The sequence below is a fragment of the Artibeus jamaicensis genome, unplaced genomic scaffold (genome assembly GCF_021234435.1).
Source record: "Artibeus jamaicensis isolate MK-2021 breed Jamaican fruit bat unplaced genomic scaffold, CSHL_Jam_final contig_851, whole genome shotgun sequence".
In the NCBI taxonomy this organism is placed as follows: Eukaryota; Metazoa; Chordata; class Mammalia; order Chiroptera; family Phyllostomidae; genus Artibeus; species Artibeus jamaicensis.
In genome coordinates, this window is record NW_026521986.1 from 20,111,720 (window position 1) to 20,138,124 (window position 26,405).

Genomic DNA, 26,405 nt, shown 5'->3' on the forward strand with positions numbered 1-26,405 from the left:
TTATTCATCTCTGGTGGAAATGAAAAATGTTATGGCCAGTTTGGAAGACAGTTTGGCAGCTTCTTACAAAAATCAGCAGTTTCTGAACACACAGTCCAGCAATTTTTCTTCTTAGTATTTACCCAAAGAGGTAGGAAACAGATGCACGTAAAAACCTGCCCACAGGTGTTTATAGTAGCTTCATTTATAACAACTAAAATCTGGAAGCAACCAAGATGCTCTTCAGTAGTGAATGAATAAATAAATTGTGGTACATCGAAACAATGGAATATTATTCATCGCTAATGAATGACCAATCAAGAAATGCACCGTCGGGCCCTGGCCAGGTAGCTCAATTGTTTAGAGCATTGTCCAGATATGCCAAGGATGTGGGTTCCATCCCTGGTCAAGGCACATATAAGAACCAACCAATGAATGCATAAATAAGTAGAATAACAAATCAGACTTGGCTGGTGTAGCTCAGTGCGTTGAGCCCAGGCCTGTGAACCTGCTGTGTGGATTCCTAGTCAGGGCATATGTCTGGGTTGCAGGCCAGGTCCCCAGTAGGGGGCATGAGAAGATATTTCTCTCCCTCTCTCTTTCCTTGCCCTTCTCTCTAAAAATAAATACACAAAATCTTGGAAAAAAAGATACAGGGTAGCTCTCTTTTAAAAAAATCAGATATCTCCCTCTCTCTCTCTCCCATTGTTTCTAGAAATCAATAACTTTAAAAAAAGAGCTCTCAAGCCATGGAAAGACAGCAATGAAGCTTAAATGCATTTTATTAAGTGAAATAAGCCAATCGGAAAAGGTTGCAATGCTGCCCACTACAGGACATCTAGTTTGGTGTCCAAATACATGGCAATGCATACATATTTTGGACATGCTATGACAGATTTTATGGGTTGCATAAAGTGGCTATGAGTTTCTTTGTGCTAAATTGTAAATAATATCTTCCCAGATTCACTAAGGCAATATTAATATCGCGTCAGAATAAATGATTCTGAAGAAAAGTAAGACAGTTAAATTCTATATTTGTTTAGAGGTATGTCACATGTAAACATTTAAAGTAAGTACTTATGCATATTATTTTAATATATTGAGTTTATATGCATAGGTTTGTGTGTGTGTGTGTGTGTGGGCACGATTGGACTGACATAATGATAAGCTGACTGCACCTGTGTGTGTATTCCACGCTCCAGACTCTGGAACAAGCACTTTACATGTACCAGCGCATTCAATCTCATGGTAACCTACGAGTTAGGTGAAAGTATCATCTTCCTTGTGCAGATGAAAAAAACGGGGCTTTAAATTACTCCTTTATAATCATTTGATTATGTAGCATCTGATGCATTTCTCTCTTCCTGTGGTGGTGAGACCAGGAGGAGACAAGCCACAGGCACAGCATATGTTCAAGACACATTTTACAAATTATTTATTTCATGACTTGTTAACAATTTTAGTTGTGGTATCAAGGGTGTTGCCGGCTTCATTCTTAATACATAGTCAACCTCTCCCAAAACCTCGAAAGAAAGGTTGGGACTTTTGGAAGCTATGTTCACATTCTATGGTGAGAGGCCACCATTTATTGACCTGAACAAGCCATCTAGTTAAAGGAGGTCACAAAGTACATTTCAACCCTTGATGGTTTCCAATGTGATTTTTTCTTTTATATTATGATATGGTTCATGTACTACATCTGTGGCATTAAATGGTGAAAAAAATTAGTGACTAGAGGATCGGGGTGATTTTACATTGATTCTTAGAATAAATGTATACTGTGCTTTCTTGAGGTGAGCTGGACAGTGGGAAAGGCTGGGGGTGGGGAACAGATGTTCTACCTGGTTTCAGTGACTCTTTACCATTCTCAGAGATACATGGAATTGTAAATTATACTGATAATAAGGCCATTGTTCTTAGAAATCTTCCAGAGTGAGACTCTGGCGATGTTGATAGTTAAGACATGCTTCCCCACGCCCAACACATGGTTCCTGCCACACCTACCTCTCACTGAAAAAAATTGGTCCCTGTGATTCAGGAGTGACACCCACCAGGCTATTTAAGCATTGCAGATTTAATGCTGTGGAAAAAATGTGAAGCTAAATTAGAACTTGGATTCGTGACTCAGCCTGGCACCTAGAGCTTCTTTAATCTTAGAAAAGGGTACCCATATCTTCATCTGAAAATTTAGAAAAAGTCCTGCCTTGACTTTTTCTGACTTTGTTATGAACATTAAAAGAAATATTAGATCTTTAAATGTTTATAATCCATCAAGCATCATCCAAGGATAAGACTTTTTTTTAGCTATTGTCCATGAGTGTAACCAATAGGCCTTAGCACAGAAGAAATGTGGAAAATTCCAAGGAGAAAGAAAACTGGGGGATGCTGGGTGGGGATGAGGTGGTTGTGGATGAGGGAAAAGAGGAGTAGAATAGAAATACATAAATGCCACATCAGAAACTTTGATTTTGTGTCTCTAAATATTTGTAATTTTACATTAACCCTTTAGTGAGGAAAGGGCCAGTATGTAGAAAAGAAATCAAAGCCCAGAGGATGTCTCTTTGACATATTGTCTTATTATCTCTAATCAGCACTTAATTCTTTACCATAACAACCCTTTAAGTGCCTAATATGTCCCTTTCATTATAATTAACCCCCAACTTTTAAAGAGGCAGCATGTTTGGAAGGAATGTTAAATACATTTTAAGTAATGTTAAATTACTTAGAGTAATTCTAAGTAATTCTAAGAATGTTAAATACATTCTAAATAAAAAACTTTCTAAGGTCAGTTGCCAATTACAGAGGATGTTCTTAGAAAAATATTTTTAAAAATCAGTCCATTTCTCATTTATAGAGCTCCTTGAACATAGCTCAGGCGGGCCAGGATCTGTTGACCTATATTCAGGTTATTCTCTGAAGATAGAAACAATAACAGGTGCCCTGCAGAGGAGAAATTGACAGAAGTATCACATTTCAAAAGAGAGTGAATTGTGTTTTCTAGAACTCTGGCTGTGGTTAGTTCCGGAAGAAACAAACTTGCTGTTCAATATATATCTAGTATGATTTGTTAATGACCCTGAATGCCTTAAATGCCTAGTCATTCTTTTTAGAATTTCGTGTATTAAAATAACTCGTGTTAATCACTATTAACATTGCCTAATTACACTTCGTTCTGGAAATGGTCTCTGAATTTATAGACACATGTATATAGGAACAGGTAGTCTGCAGTCCGTTTTTACTTTTCTCTTTCCCTTTATAAAACACTGTTCCTATAAATCTCACTCCACACATTAAGATTTTTGTGAGATCTTTCTTTATTTGTTAATATTTCTGCTTATGTCTTATTTGGAACATCCAATCTGCCCGGCTGCAGAAAGAGCATCTTGGTAAACTCATTGTTCCCCCTGAAGTGGCATCTCTATGATGTTACCTGAAATCTGACACACAATCTGCTCAGGTCACTGCAATCTCTCATTACTGTTTACCAGACCTTTTTGAGGGCGACTTTGCATGTCACCTGAGAGCACCAAAAGCATTTCTATCCGATTTGCCATGCTACTTTGGTGTGGCCGGTGATCACAAATGCTGTCTCAGACACAGTTTTTCTCCTGTTCTACACTTAAATTCACTAGAAATTATTCCACTGACTCTGTGACCATGCTGGAGCTTGTAGAGGTTTGTTTCTGCAACGTCTGCCTGGATACATGCTGCAACTCCTGCTGCTCCTTAGTCCCCTTGGTGAGCATATGTGATGGTGTGTTGGTGAGGCTGAGACATCAGTGTTTTTCTGGCTTTTCCTGGGAACTGAAACTCAGGTCTTGTCTCTTGGTTATAACACTAGTTACCTTAGGGCTCCACTGTTCCATGACTGATGAATGGTGGATCAGAGTAGAAGTGAGAGTCTTTCTAACTCAAAATGATTTGCATCTCTTGTTATTTCCATTGCTTTTGGGAAGGTGGCCATGGGTCTTGGCATTTTAATTGAGTTAGTAGTCTCTTGTGTTTTGCTGTCCCTGGAACCATGAAGGTAGATTGTCTTACAACCTACACCTCAGGAAAGTAGGAGAAATAGGGATTTGGGTTGGGGAGAGGGGTGCTGCATTTATAAAATAACAAAAAATATGTGTTCAAAACTGTATTTTGGAGAGCTTTTTCTAGATATACTATTTTAAAGCAGTTGATATTATTTGTGCATACCGTATTTTATATATTTAATTATTTTTTAATTGAAGGGCATTTAGTCATTTTCATTTCTATTTTGCTGATATTGATGACATAACAAAAAAAGCTTTGTATAGTTAACTTATTCCACATATGAAAATGTATCATTATAGTTAAGTCCCTAGAAATGGAATTTCTGATTCAGTAGATAAATCTATTTTGTATTTAAAAAGCCATTCCCAAAATACCCTCCAAAAATGTTGCATTAATTTAAAATCCCATTAACATAGTGTCAACTAATATTATTTTAATGCATGTGTCATAGTATTGAATTTATTAATGCTTTCTGAAGTTCACATCAACATTTTAATTTTATAAAAGGCATAAAACTTAAGTTAGAGATAATTTGGATATATCTTAGGCTATGAGTCACTTAAAATAATGGCAATGTGGTTTGCATTATGCAATGAATGTTTGTACACAGTCTCCTCTTTGTGTTAGAAAATATGTAAAATTATTTTTCAAGATTAACTAAACTAGGCCCTGGCTGGTGTAGCTCCGTGGATTGCTTGCTGGCCTGTGAACCAAAGGGTCGCCAGTTCGATTCCCAGTCAGGGCACATGCCTGGGTTGCAGGCCAGGTCCCCAGTGGGGGCCATGTGAGAGGCAACCACACATTGATGTTTCTCTCCCTCTCTTTTTCCTTCCCTTTCCCTCTCTCAATAAATAAATAAATAAATAAATAAATAAATAAAATCTTAAAAAAAAGATTAACTAAACTATAAAATCCTTGAGGCTGAAATCCACTCTATTGTTTCAGCATGCAGACAGGGTCTGGATCAATAAATATTTGTTAGGTAAATAAATTATAACTCAAAAAATGGATAAACCAATTACTCCATTCTGATCTCCAGAAAATTATACAATCTGAAAGCACCAATTATTTATTTTTCTTTATAGATATCTGTGTGGACATAATTGCCTAAGCCATGAGCTTTTTAGGGTTCTCTTTGTGGCAGCCTTAGTTAAGTCAAATAAAGTTGAAAACTTCAGGACACATCCACGCAGGAGAGCCAAGGGGTTATGGGGAGGGAGAAACAGCACAGAATTAAAAGTCCTCCATTAACCTCACTTCCCACTCTTGAATATATGCTAACTCAGTAGCTGACTGAGAGTAGCTCCTGGTACCTCCATTTTATTTTAGAAGAGTAAAAACTATTAAAAAACCTTTGTGTTTATTAAGGAGGTTAATTTTTAATACCTATGTAGAGAGAACTAGAGAGATCTCCACATCTAACTGAGCTGGAGTAAACTGAAAACTGAGTATATATCAAGCCAGACACTCAGCACTTTCCAATAAAGAATGTTTATCTTATTCAGGTGGGGATCTGGGAAGAAAATGAAATTCCCCCAAGAATTTATAATCATATTTCTTCTGAGATTGAAGTGTTAACACTCTAAACCAAAAACACTGCATATAAAAATAAATCTAAATGGTCCCTGGCTAAAGATAAGCCTAGAACGCTCATCAGAAACAGAAATAAAATCATTATAAATGTTTATATCATCAAATTATTGACATACATGTAAAGCTCTACTGAGGACAGGCTGGGTCTGAACTTACTTGCCAAGTGAGACAGGGGAGAACATGAAAATGAATCAGGAGCTATAACAAACACTGGGAGGAACCCCAAACTATAAATCTATAACCAAGAGGCCATGAAGTAAGCATATTACAGTGGGGGATCCATAAAAGAAAATATTTCAAATCTTTAGCCAAGAACAAAACATTTTCAAAATTAAACCAGTGGAAAACTTTTTAAAATCAACTAGAATTTCAGGAAACAAAACATGACTATTTTCTAATCTTTAAAAAAATCAATAATTTTAAATGACTCTGACATTTTCTGAAGAAGAGATAGCGTCCTAGGAGACCAGACTGAGGAAACTCTACAAAATGAAGCCTAAGAAATAGAGGTGAAAACTATATAAAATTTAAGATTGCTGGATGATCAGGTCTCTTACTAATTCAGAGCTAATTTATTATGAGTTACATAAGTAAGTTCAGAGAGCACGCAGTAAAGGTAAAATTGAAGGTGATAATCCATGAGAGATTTCTAGATTTGATGAAGAAGATAATCCTTAGTCTCCAAGGCTATAATTAATGAATACATACCTAATACATACTTAGTGTATTAGTTACCTATTGCTATGTAATAAATTACCCCAGATTATTCCAAAATGTAGTGGCTTGAAACAACATTTATTTTCAACACAGTTTTTGTAAGTCTGAAATTGTGGGCTGCATCTGGCTTCAGGTCTTTTAAAAGATGGCAGAGATGATGGCAATCAAAGCCACAGACATCTGAAGGCCTACGTGAGACTGGATCCAGTGCGTATATGGATTGTCCACATGGCTGGCAAGTTCTACTCCACAGACAGCTTCCAGGAACGCCCGTGCATCTTTATGAGAGGAAGACTGACTGACCCAGAACAAGTGATCCAATGGGGAGACAGAGAGAGATGGGAGATGCTTACTTTTTTTTAAGACACAAAACAATTTAAATAGAAATTTGGAAAAAGCAAGATACATATAGCCAGAGACATTGAAATAAGAACAGTTTGGCACTAACCAGAGGGGAGATGGGAGGGGATAATAGGAAGAAGGGGGAAAGGATTTTCGGGAACAACTATAAAGGACACATGGACAAAACCAAGGTGGGGTGGAAGCAGGGGAGGGAGGTGGGTTAGCTGGGGTGCAGGAGAGTGGTGGTGCGTAAACACAGACAACTGTAATTGAACAACAAAAAAATAATTTTATAAAGAAAGAAATTTCGTTTGTAGTTCTTACATTTTCAGTGTGAGCTGGGCTGGAACCCACTGCCCTGCTCTGAAGTGTCCCAGTCCTGGAGGGGGTGGGGGAAGAAAGAAAGAGGTCAGGGTGAAGGCATCAGGGTGAGGCCCTAGGTGCCCCAGTTTTTTTCTGTGCTAGAGGGTGAGGGAGCTGGGTATGCCACCCTCTTCTATGGTATTCTAGCAGATAGAATTCAGAGAGAAAGGCTGTTCCACATTCAAAAGCATGTCAAAAAATTTGCAGAAACATTTTTAAATCAATACATCTATATATGCTGAAATACCCCTGCAAATCACCAATGCAAAGCCAAGACCAAATACCAAGATAAGTTAATAAAGTATTCAGAAGTATATATAAAAAATAATCAACAGCCACCCTTAAGAGAAATAATAAAAATTTCAAGGTAATTCAATAGTGTCACCAAAGTGTTAAGAAATTGTTAACTTCCAACACAGAATTCTAAAATTACATAAACTATAATTACAAAATAAGTAAATAATACAAAAGTTTCAACAGAAATTAAGCTGATATAGCTTACATCAAAAGGCCTTTCTGAAAGTAGTAAAGAAGTACTTTGGCAAGAAGAAAATAAAGCTTAGAAAAGGATCATGACTTTTTTAAAAAAGCAAATTTATCGTTGTATCTGGATAGTTACAGAATGTTCACAACTAACTAATGGTAGTTACTAACTTGTTATGTATCACATCAAAGGGATTGCTTAAAATTAAGTCATTCTAACATTCTAGCATTTTGTGGAGTGGCTAATAATTTTTAGTTTTGGTGTTATCCAGTGAGATAGGTCAAACAGAATATAGACATTACAAATAGTTTAGAAAAAATGGATAATACACTTATTTCCAAGAGAGGTCAGCATAACAAAAGCATATCTAAATACCATAAATATAAAACCAGGAATGAAAACAAATATAGAGAATAGAACAAATGTAATGGCATAATCAATTAAAAAGTTTAAAAAAAAAAAGAAAACAAATATAGAATGGGCAGCCTGTATTTATAATTGTCACATCTAAAATCAAGGAACCAAAAGGTAAGAAATAAAGTTATTAAAAATATACCAAGTATTATTGAGCAACAGAAAGCTGGAGAAGTGATAGTAATATCAGAGAGAATTCAACTTTAGCACAAAATTATTATTAGCCAAAAATGATTACTATGTGATGGTCAGAAGTTCAATTCATGAGGCAACTATAAGATCCTAAACTTGTACTACTTGTTTAACTAACTTCCAATAAAAAAGCTAAAACATCTTTCAAAATTACTGAGAAAAACTGACAAATTTTTCAACATAGATGGAGATTTTATTACCTTCCAGTAATCAATAGTAAAAAATTAGTAAAACTTTAGAATATTTAAATAAGATAATTGAGAAACATAACCTTAAACATATGTAGACTCAAGCAATGAACAATTCTAGAATAATTGTGTAGAAATATAGAATACACATATCACTCAACTACACATTTTAAGCTTTATAAAAATTGACCACCTATCATATAATATGGGAATTCCTCCCAAATATCAAAGAAATGATACGGTATATCTTCTGCACGTACTTCAACTCAGAAAGATATCAGTAATAGAGTTAATATAAAAATTAACCAGAAAACCCCCTATCCATGAATATGTTTAGCTTACCTAACTCTGCAGATATTAAGATACATCAACACTTTAAAGTTCTGTCATTTAATGCATTGCTGTTTTAAAATGAAGTTTGACAACTGAAAAGTGTGTTGCAACAGAGATAGGCACAGACAGAAAACTGGAAATATGGCAAATAGCGCCCTTTAAATCACTAGGAATGAGGAGCCAGTTCAAGACAGCGATGAGACAAATGCTTATCCATATGACAAATGAACAAAGAAACAGCCAAAAAAGATTCTTATATTATCACAAACGAAAGTCATTACCAGATGAATTAAAGGCATAAATTTTACATGAACATTTTATACTTTTAATGGGAAACAAGAAAGTGTCTTTATAGCCTTATTGTAGGTATGGAATTCTCACAGAAGAACAAAGAAACACATGAATGCAAGTTAATAAATATTTCTAGACCAGCATTAAAAACATCAGGATGAAAAATGTTAACATAAACAAAGGGAAGAAAGGAATAGATTGGGAAAAAGAATTGTCAACTTGTATAACAAAAGAGCATTGTTTTTGCAATGTATCAATGACTCATACAAATCAACAGCAAAAGAAAAGCAACTACAAAAATGCAGATTAATAAAAGAGACATTATATGTGAAAGGATATTCAAATGGGAACACACATATGCATATGTCAATATCATTAATAGAAGAATGCAAATTAAAACAGCAAAGTGATATCATTATTACTCCATAAGACTATCAAAAATTCAATACAGATATACCACAGACCTTGTACGAAATTGTTCTGTTCAGTATTGTTTATGATGTTCAAAAAAGGCATTGAAAAAGTTAATTGTTGAATGGCCAAGGAAAGTGGTTTACTTATGTGTGATGGCTAGCACTGAAGACTGGACCAATTGATTTGGAGCAGTAATGCACAAAATATACATATCTGAGGTTCCAAAGGCCACAAGGCAGTAAAATGTATTAAGGTGTGAGATGTATATATGGTCAATTAAGTTCTCATGGAATATTAAGATTTATATATGGATGTTTGTCAGGTCTGTATTTATGGTTTATATATCACTCCTTCTGTAGGCTACATAATATGAAGATAACAATCTGATAACCTTGTCTGAAGTCACTCCGCTTTTTATTAGAATTGAACCTTTTCTATTTTTGTGGCAACAGTCATTGCATATGTTTAATTACAATAGTTTTCCTGTGCCTTCATTTATAACAGTTGCATTTTACAAATCAATAATGGGTTTGCCCTCAGATATCCCCTTAATCTCCAAAGCACCTTGGACACAGTAGGTAGTATAAAAAGTGTTTGTTGAATAAAATACTGGGATGTTTGTGGATTGGTTGCAAGTGAAAACCCTTTCTGAGCAGTGTGATGAATGCTCCTTTCTAATGTGGGGAACACAGAAAACCTAGTCATGGGTCCCAGCAATAAGTCAAGTACCGTAGCAATAGTAAGAATGGTAGAGGTCCAATTTCCAACGGAAGCAGAGACAAAAAGGGCCTGCTTACTTTTCTTGTATTCAGCTTACTTAGAATTTCTGGAGGACTTGGAACATCTCTCTGAACTTCTATAGCATTATAAATATTTCATAGGATAGTTCTTGAAATTTAGACTTTGGGAGTTGTCATTAGGGAGATTGTGATAAACATCTCTGTCTGGTTAATATGCCCGAATCTTTTTCTCATCCAACTGCACATTGTAGTTGTAGCTCACAAAATTTCCACTTGAGAATTTTTTCTTAATAATTTAAGGTAGTTTTCTGGAGGATTGTTATTATTAAAGTATTCTGAAGATTATGAAGTGGCAAAAAGTAGTTGGTAAGTAGTTAATGCATGTATCAACTCTTATTCTCCTTCCACTAAGAAAAGTGGGTTACTTTTTTATAAATTTAGTCTTAAATAGGTTTATTGAACCAATTATAAAATTATTCTATTTACTAGGCTATGCAGTTAGAAGGTTTCAGAAAAGAAACATAATTTGTGGAGTACCCAGTTACTCTTCGCTTTTCCCAAACCGCCAAAATGTGAATTACAGACGGCTTCCCTCATAACGGAGCTTACGGAGCTTTGGCTCCCTGTTGTGATGAACACTGAACTCGCGAGGCAGGGGCAGTGCCAAAGCAAAGAGGTTTTATTCAGGTGTTGCACAACCCGGGAGAATGGCAGACTCCCGTCTCAAATACCACCTTCCCCTCCTGCTCAAGTTTGCAGTTAGGAATAGGCAGGGAGAGATTATTTTTTATCCATATCATTGTAGCTGGCTTTTGTCACGCTGGGGGGGGCTCTCTCCATTCGTATGCACAGCATAGAACCTCCCCCCACCACCATCTTGTCCAATGGGGGGGACTCTCCTGTGCTCCCACCGACTGTCTGCACAGCAACACCTGCCTCTCCCTTGGACACAGACCATCTATTGTCCCTCCTCCCACAGTCTATGACACAGTCCAGTTATGGAGAATTCATTTTTTCTTTTACTCTTACAGTTTTAAAAACAGATATTTTACTTGTGTTGTACATCAAACAAAAAATGCAGTTCTGTATTGATAGAATTTTGCACCTGTTGAATTATTGTAGTAATGTCTTCTAAAGTTCTTGATTTTAGTATATTTTGAAAAATAATTGAATAAAGCATTATAATCACTGGTGCATAACACAAAACAATTCTCAAAACCATTCAAAAAATTAAGCTACATGTTATGGTATATTTGTGCCATAGTCTTGGCTGGTAAACACAGTTTTGGTGTTCAACATAAATTTAAACTCATTATTATAATCTCTGTAATTTTGAGAGGCTTACCAGAAGCATCATTTCACCAGGCACTAATAAAAAGTATAGTATTTTTCTTATCATGTTTAAGCCTCATGTGTCATTTACCCAAAGTCATCTCACTATTCTATGTCTGAATCATCATGGCATTTGTCATTCTATGTTGAAGTAATCTGTTCATGATATTCTCTGTATTTTTTTAATTCCATTCATCAGATTAAACTATTTGACAGCAAAATCCACATTATATTTTTATGTCCTTAGCATCTAGAACATTAAAGATGTATGTATAAATTCCTAAGGAAACATGTCACTTCACCAGAAATTTGTTTTCTAATTCATCAGTAATGAAACTCAATGTTTTTTACCATAGTTTCTAAGTGTCAAGAACACACCTTCAGTATTTCTTAGTCCTGTCATTGTCTTCTTTATAATATTGGAAATCATTTAATTAAAAAGTTTCTCAGAAAACTTAATTACAAGAGGGGAATTACAAATAGGGCCTGACCTTTGAAAGAACAATGTGTCAATGACACCAGAAAAGGACAATTTTTCTCTTTCAGTTCAGGTACAGAAGCAATTTGTCCTGTTCTCTCCTAAAACAAAATAAAAATAAAAATAAAAGAAAGGAATAAAAACAAATAAAGAAAAAAATGACAAACCCAGGCACTCAGATTTCTAACTGCATTGAATAGAACAACTAATATTATATTTCTTAAAAAGCAGGCGTGGGAAGCTTCATCTGTACCTATGGGAATCGGAGAAAATTTTTGTATTAACTTCATAAGGAACAGACTGCAAAGGAAGTGAAAAAACATCTTGTACATGTGTTTTTCCTCTGTATTAATAGAAAGCATTTTAATTGCATGAATATTAAATAATGGATTTCTATAAAAATATTTACGCACACATTAACACTGATAGAACTGATATTTGAAAGTTAAGAAATTCTCTCTGTGACCCACTAGAATTCAAATGTGTATGCATTAAGAACATACTTCGTAAAACTGAATGTATAGAATAGGATTACAGAATTTAATAGTAACCATTTTTTCTAAAGTACTCATCTCAGATAAAATTAATCTTTTTTACTCAGAGTGAGATGGAGTTACATTGCTTGTTAGTCCTTCACTGCAGAAAGCCTTGGAAAATATAGCTGACATATAATGAGTTACTTGTAACTCTCAATTTCATCAGATATTTATTTCATGCAAAAGATACTGCGACATCAAATTAATTGCTTTTGTAGCATATTTAGGTATGATATCTAGACTAATTTTAAGATATTTGTTCCAGATTGTACTTTATGATTTGTAATCTTTTTCACCCATTTCACCTTAAGTGTCTTTCTCATTCAATAACTCTTTTATTAATGTGTTCACCATAATTCTAGGACATAATTACATTTTTTCTCTCTTATCATCACTTGTTTCTCTAGGGCAGATGATTCAATAATACATTAACCATGAGAAAACAGAAGTGGTCAATATTTTTTTCATCAAGTTGACAACAAAAAATCCAAAGCAAACAGCACTTCCCAGAATACACTAAACTATTTTACACCAATCTGTGGTTTTATAGCATTATGATTGTTAGCAGGAACTCCACAGTCAGACCTCCTAAGATTGAATCCATTTCATGCCAATGAATGCCTGCGTGGCATTGCATGATTTACTTAATTTATGTACACCTTAGTTTTCTCATCTCTCCAGCAGAGGTAATGATAGCCACTATGTCATTATGTTGTTTTGAGAATTAAATAATTTAACCCATACTAACCATTCAGAATAGTGGCTGTTGCACAGGAAGCTCCTGATAACACTCTGTTGTCACAAACTTACCTTTGCACTGAGCAGTTCCTTGCTGCCTGCACTGTCTTACCTTCCACATCTCAGTATTTTAGCAGCTTGAGGTCTGGGACCATGCTTCTTTATGTTTGTATTTTCAACACCTAGTAACAGCTTCTTAGGAAATGCATGTTGCAGATACAACTGGATTTCATGTACCAGCCAGCGATCTATCTGCTACATATCAGGCAGAGTCAGCATTTATAGAAATAATGTCAAAAGAATAGCGGGGTGGGCTATAAGTCTTAATGGTTGCACTGTGACTTTTGCTTTAGGCTCTTGATCAGAATGAATTTAAGGAGATAGAGCTATAAGGCTGCCTCAGTTTTTTTTAGAATCGTGAATATTTAGTGATCTGCACTCCACAGCTTCTTATCTGCCTTTTCTCATTTGAAATTTTTTCTTCCAGTGAACTCAAACCTACATGACAAATAAGTACATCAAAGTTTGTTGAAAATCCTGTTAAATTACTTTATTCCTCAAGCCTTCCCCTGGAACCTTAGTAAATCTGGTTTAGAATAGATTTTTAAAATAAACTTGAAAGCTGAAAGCAGTAATCTTTAGTTATCTCAATAATACATATATGGAGTTAATTCCATTTCCAAGTGATTCTTCAAATGATTACTTGTATTTTTGAACTGTTTTGGCAAGCATCAAAATACAAGTTTGAGGCATATGGCAACTCGGGGACCCTTTACTAATAATACATACAGAGTGTTGTGTTAGGTCTTTTTATTTTTTTTCTTTTTAGAATTTTCCATGACTAAAGCAATGCTTCTTAACACTAGCTGCACATTTAATCACTTTATTTTTTTAAGCAATGCCTGTACCTAGTCTTCACAGCATGTCAATTAAGTAAGAAATTCTAGAGATAAGCCCATCTATTACGTTAAAAAATGCTTTCTAAAGACTTCTAATTTGAAGACAGGATTTATAGTCATTGGAATAAAAAGCATTGTTTTGACATAAACACACACATAATTGAAAATCACATTGTAATCCATATGCCAACTTTCAGGCAATACTTTTATTAGTAACATCTGTAACATTAACAAAACATATTAACTCAGCAAATTCAGGAAAACACATTGGGAGAAAAAGACAAGTTTTTTGCAACCATAATTGTAAGACAAGTCAAGAACAGAACTGAGGCTCAAAAGCCCGAGTCTTCTCCATTTTATCCAAATACAGTAACTCATTGTAAATAAAACTCAGTGGAAAACTATGCGGGTGCTCAAAAATAGATGCAGATCAATATGACTAACTCAGTGATCTTCACCCTGGGAGCCACACTTGAAAGTACACAGAGACCTTCCACGCAGTCTTTGGGAAACTATTTCCCAAGGCTTCAGCTTTCACTGCACTCCTCCCCAAAGTGTGTCTTCCAGAGAATGGCATCTGCACTCCGCTGCCCTTTGATTGCCTCTGGTCTCATCTTAGAAGAGGCCATTGACCTCTCACACATCCCGAGTCTTGCTTTCATGTTTTCAGTGTGTTGACCTGGTGTGCAACATGCTGCTTGTCCACAAACAAAGCAAAACAGAACAAACAGAACCAAAAACATGCTATTCAAGAACGCAGAGCTTCCCAAGCCCCTGAAGGACAAGCAAGGAGCCATTCTGTAAGAAATAGGAACTGGTTTTATATAAGACGCACACTCATGGCAAGATTGTCTCTCTCATCTGTCTGTCCAGCTATATCCATTGATATCTATCTCTTATATTTTTATTTTTGAAGTGAGATAATTGTCATAGAATTTGTAATAATTTATTTATTTGAATTAGAAAAAATTCTGAAAGGTTATATTTCTTACAAGGTCTGAGCTGACAGATAGCTTGACAATGAGGTCTGACTTCTTATTGCAATTACACGGCAACAGACATTCCCCATAAGCTGAAGTAACTGAATCAGCCTATTTAAATTTTGATGAAGATATGTTTAAATTATATACACAGAGAAATTACATATTTTATTAATATTAATCTTATGGAAACTATCAAAGTATCAACTTAAATATACTAAAGAATACACAGTTTTATAAAAAATGTTTGGAAATCACTAATCTAGCTCACGATACGTTGGAGGACTGATTGAGATAATATTTGGGGATGTTAATAAAACATATCAATAAATCTAAATGATATAGATTTTTGTTAAATAAAGGGAATTTTTTTGAGCTTTAAACTGCCTGAATAATGTCTAGGGGACTATTGACCTACATGGATGGGACAATGAAAATTAACAAAATGTTTATTAATCAACATAGTCTATGTGTTCTAGTTAGTTCCATCTGTAAGGAAAGAAACATCAGAGCTCATTTTCCTTAGTGAAGGCCTGTAAGAATAGGATTACATGATAGCAATTGAGGTAGCCTACTGACCCAGGAAGCTTCCTGGGTTCTTTCCTGCCTTCAAGGAGGCAGGAAGCCCACCCAAAGGGTCCATGACTTCTTAGAGAAGATGACAAAATCCATCAATTATGGTAAACAGCTTTCAGCACCCGTGGCATTATCTCAGAAATCATAGTTTGACACTGAATGCATCTCTATGTATCTTCGTGTCTACCACAGGAATTGGCTCATATGTTAGACCCAAGGGCAGCTCCTCCTGTTCTAACATTATCCACACTATTTAACTAATGGAACTACTCAATACAGGTTTCTCAAAGTACAGCTCACTTTGCCTTTGAACTCACACGTGTGCTGTCCTTTTGTTAACTTAGTTCTTTAACTTTCTGAGTTTAATTGATGCTGTATTGAATAGGCTTACATACGTTAATACATGACATAGATCTTTCTATGTTTTTGCTCCTTTCTTCTAATGCAGAACCCATGTTTTTTGCAAAGTATTATCTTTTTTTCTTCCCTAAGAATTTATGTGGTTCTTTAGGTTGTCTCTCTTTGGTTCTTTAAACATCTGACCGCTATCCACTGTGTCAGATGACTTTGGGACTCTATTGCCACTTCTGCGAGATATCCCATGTGTCTGGATATTGGACACCACTCATTTGAAGGTCCTGGCTGCCCTTTCTGCTTTAGAAAAGCCAGCCATGCCCAGTAAATGCTGGGCAGCAGTGGTACCCTGTTCAAGCAGGCAACACTAGGCTTCTACTGGACACTCTGCTTCTGCTGGGGTCTGCTACCCCTTGCTTCACACTTTTGCACTGAATATTTTCAGTGCCATTGCTGGGAGTTTGCTCAGAAGCTGGGTCAACTTTCTCCCCTTTATGTTAACTATTTCCAGATACCTGTACAATTTTGGAGAAATAGGACTTTGCTTTTATTTACTCTTTGTTCTGTTGAGAGGCTGTGGGACTGGGCCAGGATACACACTAGAGCAATAAACAGGAAGCTCTCTACAAAGTTGTCCCTGATCTCCAATAGTCCCTAAGAAGGAGTTCTCCTTATGTAGTGTTCTCAGTCCTTCTTGCAAATTTGCTAACATGTAAGTTGTGGCTGTGAAACACTGACAGGCACATACTCCTGAATCTCAGTGATAGACACAAATTGGGTATAAACTGTCAGTCCTGTGACATTCCTAATGAATATAGAATAGTTAATGGTACATAGTACATGCTCAACAAAATTTGGTTTTCTCCCTTCACTACTTTGATTTTCTACTACAAGTTCAAAAATATTTTAGGAAAAAACTTTCAAAACGAAGCACACATGTATCTACATTATGTCTAATAGCAAACATCAATTATCAGGGGAATGTTCAGTCACAGCTCAACAGTTAGTTTTGACAAGTGATAATATAATTCTCTTTTAAAATGATGTATGCTCACTTTTTTAATAATATAAAAAACATAGGCTATAATTCTAAGTAATAAAGCAGAATACAGAATTATAAATAAGTTATATGGTAAAATGCATATATTAAAAAGCCTCGATGGAAACTTGTGTAGATTATTAACATGGTTTTCAATGAGTAGTGACATTTTGCATGGCTACTCTTACCTTTTTGAACTTGAGAATATTTTTCAAAAATTTCAGAAAGAAGGCACATTAGTTTTATACTGGACAATGACTAATTGAATTAAACAGATGGCCCCAAAGCAGCCTATTTGCTGGTGCTCTTTAGGAGGAGGGATTTTCCCGATAATAAGTTCTTAGGAAGTCGTTCACTAAAATAATCACCTTTCTGCCAGCTCTTTGCTGCTGCCTGCCCCTCAGCTATGTTTAGGACAAGCACAGTGGATATTTTAAAGTCCTTTTCCCCTTAGTCCATGATTAATTTGGAAGAGAAAGGAGCTTCTTTCTATGCTGCTCAAAACTCTCACTTCCACTAACAAGCTGGTTTTCCGAAGGACTTGCTATTCTTTTACTCATGATGAGAGATTTCCTGGATTCCCCCAGATCTCATTATTATTTCTAAACAAGTTGCTGTCACTGAGGTACAATATTTTACAATTAGAGCTTGCTTGATTTATCTTTTCCTTTTCTACAATAACTCTAATTCAAGGACATTTGAATTATTCTCTGATTATAGCCACTTGTGGAAGGAGGTTTCTTCTCATTTTGATATCCAGCTCCTGAAACTAATAGATTCTATCTTTTCCTCAATAAATAATTGACAACTATAGTTGGGTTGGTACAAGTTTCACTGATCTTGGTCAAATAGCACAATTATACTTGGCTGCCAAATAAGATCAATGCGAGCCTGCCTATCCACACTATAACCAAAGATCGGTTGACAGATGACATGGTTCTCTAAGCCCATCTTTACCTTCCAAGTGCATATAGTGAGGTCTCTTCCTTTTTTCTTCCTTTTATCCTCCCTTTAAGAAATCCTTATGTAACATTGTCAGTCACACCAAGAAACCAATTTAAGAAATCCACTTATTTATTGTGTCTTAAATCATTATAAATTTATCTTTGAAGCTCTTAGTGCTGAAGACTTAGAAACAAACTATTTTATTTTTTTGCTAAGAAAACCATATCACATAATAAAAGATTTATATTAATACCACAGTTTTATAGCCTAATTTCCAAAAGTGTTTAAACAATTTCACTAAGTATAATTACAAATGCCATCAATTTATAATGTTCTATAACCAATAATTATCAGTTTATTATAAGACTGATAAAATATCTTAGATTAGCTGCGTCCAAATAATACAATGTCTCAATCAAGTGATAACATATATTTTTGAGGTTTTCTAAAGGTTTTTAGCAGTGTAATGAGGAAGGAGCTTAAGCAAATTTTGTTGAGGTTTTGAAATTTAAGACACTTATCTCTATGGGGTTTGCATATGGTCTGTGGGGTTAAAGTTGTGCCTGGCTGCTCAGAGAAAAGGGGCAGAAGTGAAGTACAGTAGGGATATTGTTCTGTAGCCCACATACAAGAAATAGATCTGATTCCTCACAGAAAGAAGGAAGCTTCTGGAATAAATTTAAGGTGTCTCTTTTGTCTAGAATTCATTTAAGGGTCAGAGAATAAGCAATATTTCTTTGAGACAGAGGTGAATGATACAACACAGGGCTTGCTTAAAAGAATGATTCTGCTCATTTATGCATGAAATTCAGCATCACAGTGGGAATGAAAAATAACTCTGTAGCATTATAGCAGCTTTGGTATTGCAGCTTTGGTAGCACTGGAAGACAGAGTATCGCATGAAGAGCAGTAGCAGTATCCTATGCCAACTACATGGGCCAATGTTATTGTCCAAAATGATGTGCAAAATAGGGTTGTGATTCTCAAAAATACCTGGTGATGCTTCATCTTCAGGGACATTGGAAATCTTATAGCATCTGACATAAAGGTCTCATTCTTATCTGTAGATTCCTGAGCATGGTGGTCATTAATTTTACACAAATATCTAGTGAAACCTTGACTTGTTTAATTTTCATAGTCCTGTAATGAATTCAATTGTTATTCTAATGTCAATATAAATAAGTGATATATTAGAGAGGTCAATCAATCACCTGTTCTCACCCAGCCAGCAGATGGTGGGTCTAAAACCCAGTCCTGTAATTATACATCCCCAGTATGTTCACCTGTTGGATCCTTACTTGAAAGCTTTATCTTATTGCAAGACAAAGATGCTATATCTTCAACTCCTAAAATTATCTCTAGGATTTATTCATGTCTATTTTCTTTATTCCCCATGTAAAGAGTAGCAGTCATGGTTGTCATGTAGATAAGTAAAACATTGAGACGTTGTCAAAGTCACACCAAGAAACCAATTAAATGTAGAGAAGTGAGGAATTACGCGTGCAGTGTAGCTGAAACATAAGACACTTGATAGTCACTCCTGTTTGGCATCGTGCTCCATGAGCCCTAGTAGAGAACTCTTCTCTGGTTCATTATGGCGCCTCTGATTTTCAGGACCTGGCTCACTGGCAGCTCCTGGGAGCTTAAATCTCTGAGGAAACATTCAAGCCACATCTTTTACTTCCTACAAATATAGCAATTACACAGATTTTTAAAAGTATGATTATATGATGCTGAGCCAGCACCAGAAATTACTTGTCATTGTGAGATAATTTAATTGTGTCCTATTTCAGGTTGTCTGGTTTGGAATAGACAAATTGTAATTTTTAATTTTTTTATTTTTTAATTAAGTATATTGAAGTAACATTGCTTAATAGGATCGCATAGATTTCGAGGGTACCTTTCTATAATACATTGTGTGCCTGCCAGTTTCACTGACTATTGACCAATTTATTAAAGGTATCACCTGCAATTTCCAGATCATTTGAGGAAATATTTAATCCTTTTCATTAAAAGTTCTATATCTAGAGAGTAGCAGTGTCTTACAGTTGCCAAATGTTTACAAGAAGCTCTCATGAGAAAACATTTCTCCCCATTCAAAAAATAAAGCAATTAAGAATGCAGTTATAGAATATGTCAAGTTAAATATGCAGTAGATGTTCATATTTATACATCTATGAAATATATTTGGTTGAAGAGACTATCTATAGGTTCTTAGTGGAAAATCACTGTCTGTGTTGTGGGAATTCCAGATACATATGAAGAAAGTCACAGAAACTGGTAGAATTCAGATTAATTTCTGTGTGGGACAACTGTTAAATCCATGCCTAGGTGGAAAGGGATTGAATATCTCAGTCAATGCCAACTTTAACCGCAGCTTAATTAAAGCCCATGAACTTTCACAACAGATAACACTAAAATTAACTTCCTTGTTTCTTCTATGCTTGAAATTGGAGTATGATGGGATTCTAAAGGAAGAGCAAGTACTGTACAACACAAACATCCTTCATGCAAAATACAGCCATAGATAATCAGTAGAGATTTAAAAAAGAAATACTAATCATAAGGTTATTCTCTAAAACAAAACAACAAAAAAGAAAAATCTCCATTTGTTCCTTGGAAAACTCTAGTAGCTGTACAATTTGACATTGCCTCAGGTCTGCCCTTCTAGATCTCCCAGTAGTAGGGTTTCTTCATTAATTCCTTTTCTTTCCCTCTGACTCAGGGGAGGCATCTGTTGTTTCAGCAGTTTGAATAATCCCCAAAGCTGTCCTTAATGCAAAGTAAAAGGAATCACAGGGAAGGTAGTGAGTGCACTGCGCACTTCTTCAGAATGAAGCAACCAAGTGTCGTTTTCTACCTGAGGTGTCACGGATTTGTCACTATACTTTTTGTGTGACATAAATTCTCTGAATTTGGAAGGATGGAGAAAAACACTTTTGAAACCTTCAAGTGTAGTTACTGGAGTATTCATAGATTCAAGAAATAGTAATGCTCTTAGAAATGAGAACAATACGAATGAGTTGAAATATGGTTTTGCCATTGCTGAAAAAATGTGTGGTAAATCTTACATGCACTTTCATAACTTGTGAAATAATAAATAATCCTTTAAAAGAGTGAAAAGTCCCAAATGAGCAAAAAGTTCATAATCTCATCACCTAGAAGGAAATATATATAGCATTTTCTAGTTTGTCCTCAATCTTTCCCTGTTGTACCTCCATGTAGATAAGATTCATTGTTCAATGGCTTGAATGTAAATAAACTTAAACTAACATATATTGTGCATGTTATTTTGTATACTATTTTTCTTATTTACATGAGAAGGACCTCATAATGAATATTATCTGATCACATGATTTTAGATGCTTAGTTACATATGTGTGTGCACACACATATTCTAGCAATTCTATACTGTTGTACCTTTAGAGATTTCCAAAGTTCTGCATAGTAAAATAAATCTATTAGGTATCCTTTCTTTCTCTGATGCTGAAGTGCTTTTTATACAGTTTAAATTTGAATATTATAGTAAGTCAAACAGAAATTCAGCAATGCTGAATTTTGGTAGGAATGCCCTAAGAATATTTTGACTATCAATTTGTGTCTTCTATCAGTCGGTGATTTCCTTAGATATAAACTCCTATAGGTCATGGACTGTCTTTTCAGTTCACCATCGTATCAAAACCATCCCTCACAGTGTATGTCACATTGCAAGGGCTCAACTCTTATTACAGATAAAGTGAGAAAAACATAGACTAAGTTTTCTGAGATAATAAGAAGTAAGATAATGCACACATTTTCAAAGGTAAAATCACATGTATTAAGACCTATTTTTAGACATTATATTGTTTTAAATATATATTATTTTAACACAAGTCAGTGATGTATTGTTATAATTCATTTTATAAGTGAAGAAAGATAATCAAGCAAAGAACTTGTCCAACTTTCCAGAAACACCAAATAGCAGATTCATGATGTAACATAACAGTTATCTATGTCAAAGTTCACGTTCTAAATGATAATGCTGTACCAACAGTTTGTAATTGTTTAGCATTCTTATTCTAAATTATTTTCAACATGCCAAAAGATCTAAAGTGATATTACTTACAAAATGTTTCTACATGCAAAAAATTTTCATAAACAACTAATTAAGTGAAGTTAGACAAAATTTTCTCTTGGGGAACCCTGGAGGCACTTCCTACAGCATGCTTAGTAAAACATCGTCTCTCCTCCTTGTGCCCTCACCTCCTAGTTCCCTCAGATCCCTTTTCTTCAAGAGGTGCTGTAATGGCAGCATGACACATCTTACTGAATTTACATCCTTTGGGGAATACATTCTTGCTTCTGCAAGACTGGAGATTTAATAAAAGCAAAGTATTAAGTTTATTTGTCTTTGTTGCATTTCATCTCTCTCCCTATGTAATCTTCTTAAAACGTCTTTCACCAGAGCATGAGGGTACATCATTTAAGACTCTAACTCCAGTTATGACTACACGTGAGGCCTGCCTACAATTCCACTGGGTGTCTCTACAGTTTTTCATTAGCATTAATATATTAAAATTGCCAAATTTACGTAAGGTAAAACCTATAGTCAAATGGGTTGAATAGCAGAAACAGCAAGTGTACACATCATATCTCAAATCAACATATTTGAGTTTGCTTTTTTGCATGTAGGTCAGAGGATGAATACCAATGCTTCCAGAGGAACCAGTCACAAATAAGAAGTTTCCCCCTCTGCAGTGTAAAAAGCATGAGCTGTCAATGGCTCATGTTTCTTGCCTCTCTATTCAAGGGCTCTCGGTTGCCCCTGCACTATCTGAACATTTTCAGGTTCACTCTAATGAATCCTCTGAATTTATCTCAGATAAGAGCCTTTGCCAACAAGTGTTAATCAACACAACTGGCCTAGAAGATGTCTTGGTAAAGAAATATCATCGATATATACAATGTAACCAATGGACCTAGACAAGGCAATCAATAGACCATTGCAAGCACATACCTTGGGATTAAAATTTGGAAGCTTTTATCCTTGTCTTTATCTCCAAAAATTGTGTGTGTGTGGTGGTGGGGGGTAATAAATAGAAAGGTTTAGTACAGATAGCTTAGATAATTTTATATTGAGCTAAGTTTTATTAAATAATCCTATAAAAATACATTGCTTGAACCAGCTCCTTGTGATTGGTTTCCATACATTACTGTCTAACTAGTGGAGCGAATGGAAGCATAAGTCGCTGTAGGTCGCCTCTTAGATCTCTCTAGTTTGACGTTCACATGTCTGCTGCTCTAAAAAGACCTGGCAAAGGCAGTTTGGGGACTAAAGTAACCCCTCTTGGAGGACTTCATTATTTTGTAAATGGACTAGGCTAGGACTACCTTCACCTTCTCTCATAGGAAGGTTTCAGGTGGGTGACTCACACCAACCCCTTTAAGCAACTAGGTAAATCTGTTGCTGCGAATTGTGCTGTCTCTTCTCTCAGACTTGCCAGAGGGCAATACCTTTGAAGATGAACTTGATGCCCTGTCCTGATACCTCCAAGGCATCATTCACTTCAAAGCCTCCATATGAATGTGTCATTACCTGTGTTTACCAGTCTCCTCCACCAGACCATGATGTCTTTGTTACATCCTTTTCTGGCACCTATTACAGTACTTGACAGTAAGCATACACTCTTTTGAGTAGTCTGTAAACATCCCTTTGCATTCCCTTATATGTTTCCCTGGAAACATTATAAATGCTTTAAATATTTAAATATATAGTATGGTCTTTAACTAAACTATGTTTTCTATTGTTATTCGAGTACAATTGTCTCCATTTCCCCCCACCCCACCCCTCGCCCTACCCATCTCTGCCTTCCACTCTTGAACCTACCCCCTTTGGCTTTGTCCATATGTCCTTTGTTTTAATAGTACACAAATGATATTCAGAAATCTTAGGGCAATCCCACTACTGGGATTATACCCTAACTAAATTTTCTTAATACCATTTATGTGATATTAAAATATTATCATGCTTCTTTTATTTCTGTATTGTCATATATATCATTAAACCCTTAGTTACGAACTGTTATTTACTTGGTATACCTTGTTCTTCAAAATAAATTGTAAGGTTTTCATGGACAGGGTCAAATATTTACACTTCACTTTCTCCCACCATTTGACTAGTACCTTGTTAAATCCATAGCAGGATATGTATTTGGTAATTGACTTTTTGACCAGAGTATTGGAATGTCTTTCATTTTTTCATAAATATAAATACCATCCACATTATCTGTATTTATAGAATACCTAAGATTCTCTTAAGTTTGTTGGTAACAAAAGAAAAGTGGCTTAGGTATCAACATCTATCTTAAGTTTCCCAAATCTTAATCTTTTTCACTGAAACAAAATAGCCATAAATAAAAAGCCATTTTTTCTACTAAACATTGCCAAATTATTTATTACAGAAAAATATTGCTAATTATCTTTGTTTTTGTAAAATATCTCATTGGCAACAATGTTATTTTGTGATTCCATAGAAATCTATCATAAATACAGAAATGTGAAGGCTTTAATATTCTTCTAATTTGCTTCCCTAATTATGGTAAATGGCCTTAGCTGCAAATTCACATACTCAGACCTTTAAAACAATTATATAGGAACAAATTTCATTTTTATTTTGCCATTACTTATCAGAAACCAATATGGAGAGTGCATATAAACAGGTGTGCATGCAATTTTATAGACTGTATCTATGTTATGAAAGAACAGGTATTTTAAGGGGTCTTAGAGAGTATTCAGTTACACTTTATGTATACAGAGGACAAACACTACCCATATACAAAAGAACGAAGAGCTGGAATGAAAACAGAAGGACTAGGAGCAGCCAAAATAAAATTCACACATTTTTGCACCCATAATTTACTCTTTAAGATAATCATACCAGGTCTATTCACACAATTTAAAAAGCACTGTTTTTTTGGGTCCCAGTCACACTAAACAAAGACTATCACAGCACAATGGGCAGGAGTGCCAATAGAAGCAGATGAATCAACAGACAGAAAAATATGCCAGCTGGCAGGCAGTCGCTCAGTTAGGGGATCATAATATAAGAAAAGGTACGCACCTGCTTGCCAGAGTGATCAGGTACTATGGATTTAGGAAAAAAAATATGTAGATATAATACCTGGGCCTTTATTTGATAAAAGATCATATATTTGCCTAATGGAAACAATCACTAAGGATATGATTTTACATTTAAAAAAATATTTTATTCTTTCGAAAGACAAATACCATATGATCTCACCTTTAACAGGAAGTTAAACAACAAAACGAATAAGCAAGCAAAATAAAAGCACATACATTGAAACAGAGAACAGGGGGACAACGACCAGAGGGGAGAGGGGAGGGAATTTCAGGGGAAAAGGGGAAGAATTTACAGGAAATAGTATAAAGGACACATGGACAACAACTAAGGGGGGTGGAAATAGGAGGGAGGTGGGGAGCACTGCGGGGGGGCTGGAATGGGAGTAAAAGACAGAAAACTGTACTTGAATAATAATTTAAAAAATTAAAAATAACAATAAAAATATGTTATTCTATGCTCAGGGCCAATGGTCACCGTGCGTTCCAACTGAGTATTTCCCTACCAGTTTTTGAAAAGTCTTCAGCATTGCCGCCGAATGCATTGACTCTTGTAATCTTTATGTAAAATTTTAACTGCTGTTTTGCTTTCTGGGGCAAATTGAAATATATATTAAGCAGATTATCTTTGTCTTCATGCTTAGTTTTTCAAATATCACATAGGATGGCAGAATCTGTTCTAACCCAAGAAGAGGGAGTCTGCTCGTATATGTGTTGTATAAGAGATAGATGGATGCTCTCCAAAGACTTGTGCTATCATTACACTAGCAGGATGTGTGCTAAGGGCTGGCTACTCGGCCAAGAACTGCAATCTGCAACCCCCTGTCGCTGCTTTCTTTCATTACTTTCTCTCTCCCTCCCTGACTCCCCCATCTAGCTCGCTCATTTGTGTTACTCCCAGGATGAAATCTAAGCAAGTCACCGTATTTTCATCACTTATTCACATACCCAAATACAATAGAAGCATTAGTGCATACTTGAGGCACAATACAAAGAGCCTGAATCCCTGAATCTCCACGTGGAAAACTGACTGCCACCCAGAAATGGAAGCACTGCACTATTACGTGTGAGCGAGGAATACATTCTATTGTGTCAACACAGTAAGTTTGGAATTTACTCCACAACTTCTGAGATTTATTAGTTAAAGTACTAGTGTATAACTAATACTAATTCCACTTAGTTAGATAGCAAACCTTATTTAGAAGCTGTCAGTAGACTTCTTGTAAGCAATTTGCTAGAACAGAGGTATATGCCCACATCCATGAGAAGATAAAAAGGTTTTAAAACTTATGTATTTAGCATGAGAAAATAGGCTAGGGATAACTCA